The following is a 6,778-nucleotide window of genomic DNA, read 5'->3' as shown; positions in this document are numbered from 1 at the left end:
CCCTAACATCAGTATGGATACTCTCCACACTGTTCTCTATACACCCTAACATCAGTATGCATACTCTCCACACTGTTCTCTATACACCCTAACATCAGTATGCAAACTCTCCACACTGTTCTCTTTACACCCTAACATCATTATGCATACTCTCCACACTGTTCTCTATACATTTCCTAAGGTGCTGACAAAGGAGAATTAGCTTAATGATCCAGAGCTTCTGTGGTTGTTGATCATTTCCATAATTCTCATGACCTCAGTGCGTGACTAAAGGGTAATATTGTAAAGAGAAATTAGATGCTAGTCACTCTTAGGGGCTAAACGGTTAAGAAGGGTTTTGTAAAATGAGAGGCACTACGCTTACTGAGAACAAACTCGGTTAAAGAATCTTTTGAGCTAAGGAAGAAAGAATTTGTATCTCGCCTTACAGAACGAGGCTACCCTCAGGACCTCGTCCAAAAGGTGTTTGCCGATGCCCAGTTCTCATCACGCAACACGGCTATGAGAAACAAACCGAAATCATCTAAAAAGATTTTCCCGTTCGTTAGGACTTTCAACCCTGCTAACCAGAATGTCAAAAAGATTCTTATAAAACACTGGCACCTTATTTCAGGCAACAATAACCTGGTGCAAATGTATCCTGATCCCCCAATTGTTGCTAATCGGAAGGTCAGGTCTTTAAAAGATTCTCTTGTTAGAACAACTTCCTTCACTTCAATTACACAACAGCATTTTAGAAGTTATACACAATAAGGGTCTAGTGAAAATACTACAAGACAACGCAATATTTTCAGCCCTTCCCTTCTAATAAATCCTAGTTCCTTCGGATAACTCCTCCGTCGGAATCTACGCTTCTATGCAGCACGGAATGCATAGGCCTAAGATTTGATTCGTCATGGGGACTCAGGATCTTTTTCTTTGTCGTGAGCTCGTGACAAGAAGGAAAACCCTTTTTTTTTCGGAGAATTTTCATGCTGTACCATAGACGGTAATGCGCGCTAAATTTACTGTAAAAACTGAATATGACATGATTAGATAATTCTTACGAGCAACACCGCTCTTCTAACATGAGAGTGCGATCCCTTAAGGTGGGGGAGAGGGATTTGTGGTGTGTGAAAGGTGCTAAAGATGGCTATCATATGATACAGAGCTTAACAGTCTACCTCTTTTTCATAAATTGCAAAATTATTTTATGACAAAAGGAACCTAAAGTGATTCTAAAGTCGCACGGTTACTGATCAAAAACGAAACCTGAAATCTACAACTCCGATGTATTGCTCCCCGTTTTCGTCTCAGAAATGTTCCTTTTGATCACCAGCACACATCATGTTGCAGGTATCTAAAGCTTTAGTGAATTCTTTTTTTCTATATCTTCGTATTCAATGTATCGAAATGTAGTATTTGTAGTTTTACTGATGCTCGCCCGTCCTTGTTTTCTGTTCCACAAAACTGTCTTGAACAAATGCGCTATTTCAATCCGAGGCAAATTCACCATGAAAATATGGCCCAAATACATTTTACGGAAATGAATACACATATTTATTCAAAGCGCGCAAATTTTATTACCAAGTACGGCTTAAGGAAGCGAGATATGGGAAAATACGGACCAAGTAATTACCAATCAGAACGCTCGGATTTACCTCAGGACTACCTTGCCATATGATATTCCAGTATAGTGGTACCAATATATGATATGCGTTATTGACCAAACTTGTTCGGCCAAGATGACTGGATATTGGCCGAGTTCTTTTTTTTTTCGCGTTTTTACGGACTGGGACGAAGTCGTGGTCCATAAAAACGCAAAAAGAGAATGAGGTTAATATCCAGCCATCTTGACTGAACAAGCTCGTTCAATAAAGGATGGAAGAAAGGTTTCGCTCTGTTAAAAATCAATGAATAACTTGTTTAGTTTGAGAGCCGGGAAAAAACAAGCCAACTGCGTTTGTAATACAGTATAGTACCCACAAGAGTTGTTATATTTTCTTTGGTTTGTCTGTCTTCTGCCGCTTTTTGCGACTTTATGGCCGACATTGTCCAAGAATTACAAACTTGGTAAGTTTGCTCCACACAATTTTTTTCTTTCGCGCGATCAACGCGACCAATCCCCAACGGGCGAGATAGACCCATCTTGCCCGTTCGGCTAGCCAATCAGAACACAGGATTCGCTTCATATTGTCCACGGGCGCAGCCGACGATAGGATAAATGTCAAAATAGAAATTCTCTAGTTTCTTTTTGAATAGATAGGCTGCCGAACTTGAGATATTCATTAAAAGTGCGAGACTTTGGAAGAGCAAAAGAAGTTAGGAAGCCAGTCTAGTATTGTAGGTATAAATACTCTTGACAGGAGTGAGAAAGCGGGAGAAACCGGAGGTAAGGTGGTGTTTATGGAATTTGTACATAGAATCTGATAAAAAAAAATTGGACATGATCGAAAAATTTCATGATTACTAAGGATTTAAAGAAAGGGCTGATATGTTTAAAGAATGAGGAGAAAGTAATAATACGAATTACACGTTTTTAAAGAAGAAATACGGGATGGAGATTGAACTCATAAGAATTACCCCAGGATATTAAAGAAAAAAATAAGAGAGTGTACAGGAGCGTAATATAAATCGAAGATGGTATCGATATTCACATGATATCTGGTTTGAAAGATGAATCAAATAGAATCATTATACGGACTCTTCACCTTGAAACTCGTCCTCATTAAAAATTAAAACACGTGAACTGATTCCACTGATAAGACTTGACACTTCCGGTTCAAATTTCCCACCCCACCCAAGCAAGGTTCAAACTCCCCTCCCCAGTAAGACCCTTTTTGGAAAATGCCCTTGAGTTACCCGGGAAGGATGTTGAAGCTTCGATCGGTGTACAAGTCCAAGCGTCTACAATAACAAGCGAGAGCTCTGAATATAAAACTTTTTTTTTATTATTCAATATGACTTTTAATACGAGTAAGAAGGAATAAAGAATTACTCCTTAGCCTGTTTTCTTAACGTATGAGGTAGACAAAAACGTAAATTTCCTGTTCAATAACATCTCTTAGGTGTTATCGACTCGCAAATCAAATTAAGTTATTTTTACTGGGATACCTGTGGTAGCCCTGTCATAAAATGCCTTTGTTACTGGGATACCTGTGGTAGCCCAGTCATAAAATGCCTTTGTTTTTTTTGTCTTTTTACTGGGATACCTGTGGTAGCCCAGTCATAAAATGCCTTTGTTTTTTTTGTCGTCTTTTTTTTTACTGGGATACCTGTGATAGCCCAGTCATAAAATGCCTTTGTTTTTTTGTCGTCTTTTTTTTTTTTTTTTTTTTTTCCTCCGCCACAAAATGGAAAAATTGCGCAATAGTACCAGAGGTCATTGGGCCCTCAACACCATGACAACTAACTGTGATCCAATGAGGTGTTCACATGCTGATCACGCGTGCTATCTTGATGATGATTGACGTTGTCATGCACGGACAGGGCCGGGTCACATGACGAACACGAGATTTTGCTTATAAAACTCTTAGGTCAGTTGTTTTGTATTTCAACGTATTTGGATTGCGATCTCCTGGAGCATCATAGGCATGCTATGCATGCAAGAGTTATTTTTTCTAAGGTGGGTGGATTACTTGAAACATTGTAAGCGGTCTACATTCTTACAAAAGAAAAGAAGATTATTAACGCGGAAAAGAATGAAAATGTCGAATTACCTCACACACAGGTATTTTGTGGTAGATTATGTGTGTTGTGCGAATAAATGTAACCAAAAATAAACTGTATTTGTGCCACGGATACCTGTTAGTACAAAATGTAGACTGCAGACCGGATACAAAATATAGACTGCAGAGTGGGTAAAAAATGTAGACTGAGAATCTGAAGAGTGTTTACGTCTGGTATATAATAACATGTCATCTTACAGCTTACCGAGCGTCACGCAATCGCTTTTCCGCGATCAGCCTTCACGATTATTTGCACTATTGTGGAAAATTCCTGGCCCATTTCTTGATGAAAATCGATCGTAATATAATTTCAAGCCTTCAACATAGTCTTCTTACTTTGCGCGCGAGTTGGTTGGTGTGATGTCTGTACAGATTTTACCAATGTAATAAAAGTAGATGACGTGAATAATAGTGATGGTAAAGCAAGCTTAAAACGGCAACAATCGCCAGAAACTACAACGGATACACAGGGTATGATTAAGTTTTATTGATTTTTCGAGAAAAATCTTCATATTTCGAAATAATTATCGTTGTAAATCGACCATATTTCGTTCCCTAAACTATTCCTTATAACGTGTTCAAATTTTCAACGGTTCCTAAAATAACTTACTCTGAGTCACACAACGCGTGACGCGTTCGTGAATTAATCGTTGGCTCTTTCTCGAAACGTGACCTTGGGTCGCCTGTGACAAGACAATTGCGTAAACAATACTTGACATAATAACATTATACACGAAAAACACGGGATTTTGGATCATGTATTTATTAAAAAAGAATATCCATACAACTACAATGAAAACAGACATAAGATTCACCTTTCTAATCGTGAAATTAATACCATTCGCACTGTTATCGTAGCTACGTTCCCTGGCATCAAGTGAATCTAACATGGCGTCTTTCTTCACTAGCAGTTTGCATCCATTTGAATTTTGTTCTTCAGTCTCATGGTAGTAGTGTTGTTCAATAGATTGCATAGAGTATATGCAGTTTGGTTTCAGATTTCAGATTTTGCTTTTTACAACAAGTGAACATTTTTCAACTAAGGCATTGGCATACTTAGCATACAAGGCATTCAAGGCTTTCATGGCTTTCAAGCGTTCGCGACTCAATCCGTTCCAAAATTACCGCTCAATAACATCTTTCGGTGTGGATAAGCCGCGATTAATACGACTTGTATATGCGTCTGTAAGTATTTTGCGCGTTTGCGCTATAATGCTCCAGGAGATCGCAATCCAAATACGTTGAAATACAAAACAACTGACCTAAGAGTTTTATAAGCAAAATCTCGTGTTTGTCATGTGACCCGGCCCTGTCTGTGCATGACAACGTCAATCATCATCAAGATAACACGCGTGATCAGCATGTGAACACCTCATTGGATCACAGTTAGTTGTCATTGCGATCTCCTGGAGCATTACGGCGCGAACACGCAAAATACTTACAGACGCATATACAAGTCGTATTAATCGCGGCTAATCCACACTGAACGATGTTATTGAGCGTTAATTTTGGAACGGATTGAGTCGCGAACGCTTGAAAGCCATGAAAGCCTTGAATGCCTTGTATGCTAAGTATGCCAATATCGTAGTCGAAAAACGTTCACTTGTTGTAAAAAGCAAAATCTGAAATCATAAACCAAACTGCATATACTCTATGCAATCGATTGAACAACACTACTACCGTGAGACTGAAGAACATAACTATAATGGATGCAAACTGCTTGTGAAGAAAGACGACATGTTGGATTCACTTGATGGCAAGAAACGTAGGTACGATAACAGTACGAATGGTATTAATTTCACGATCAGAAAGGTGAATCTTATATTTGTTTTCATAGTAGTTGTATGGACATTCTTTTTTAAGAAATAAGTGATCCAAAACCCTATGTTTGTTTATATATAATGTTGTTATGTTAAATATTGTTTACGCAATTGTCTTGGCCCAAGCTCACGTCTCGAGAAAAAGCCTACGATTAATTCATGAACGCGTCACGCGTTGTGTGACTCGGTCTTAAGTTACGGGGTCGCGAATTCCCACGTAGACTCTGTGACCCCCTTCTGCAGTATGATTTTATCGTGTCAGCGGTCGTCTCACTTTAGTAATAATAAACAAGGATCTGCCTGCAGTCAACCAGCGGTATCACAATTGATTACTCTACTCTGATCAGTTGGGTTCCGGAGTTGAAACTTTACAGGATTTTGTTAGAATTTACGTTAAGAAAAGGCGAATTGAATGGCAGATTCAAAGAGGAGGTAAGTACATGGGTAAAAAGGAATGCTTTATTAGAAAACTGCAGAACTTTTCCTTGTATAATTTTTAATACAGTAAAAAAGCTGAGCTTCCAAGGTGGCCATATATACTTTGCCGTTAAGATCAGGAATAGGTTCGTCTGTTTGATAGTCTACTGGCCCATTGAAAACTTAGTAGTTGACATCAGTTAAAATTAAGAACAAGTAAGCATTATTATCGTAAAAAATATGCAGCTTTTAGAAGCTGGCCAGTAAGGTATTCTTGGCTTATTGCAGAAGGAAATGTAATGGTTTCATATTAATAATTAGTCATGGTGAAGAGCAGGTCCTTCACAATAACAGTTTGAGTTGGTGAAGGGGGGACTCAAGTGTGTTCGTATGAGCTGGGAAAACTTGGATTTCAAATTACTGCAGGGAGGGGGGAGTTGGACAGAGGGGTCTGAACATCCTGATTCCCATAACCTTATTAAATGGCTCTTGCCTCTGTTTTATTTTCATTGCAAAAGTTTATGCAATTTTGCTAAAAATTTTACCCAGTTCCTGCCCCTCTTGCCTCCAGTACACCTCCATTCCCTATTCTCATGGGTTCCCTTCCCCCTGTCCCCCACCAAATAACTCTTAGATACTGGGAACTGCTTTTGGAATTAGGAAAGAAAGTGTTTATACACAAACCAGTGACAAACGTGTTGTACCCGAAATGCAATGGTTTTTCTGTTGCTTTTGTTGTTAACAGTACAAGGATATGAATTATTTAGAACCGGACCTTCTTAATTTTATCATCAACTCCAATTTGATAATATTTTTCACAGGTTAATGCTTCAG

Source organism: Pocillopora damicornis, chromosome 6, assembly GCF_964200805.1.
Source record: "Pocillopora damicornis chromosome 6, jaPocDami1.2, whole genome shotgun sequence".
Taxonomy (NCBI): Eukaryota; Metazoa; Cnidaria; class Anthozoa; order Scleractinia; family Pocilloporidae; genus Pocillopora; species Pocillopora damicornis.
Note: the sequence above shows the minus strand (reverse complement) of the source record.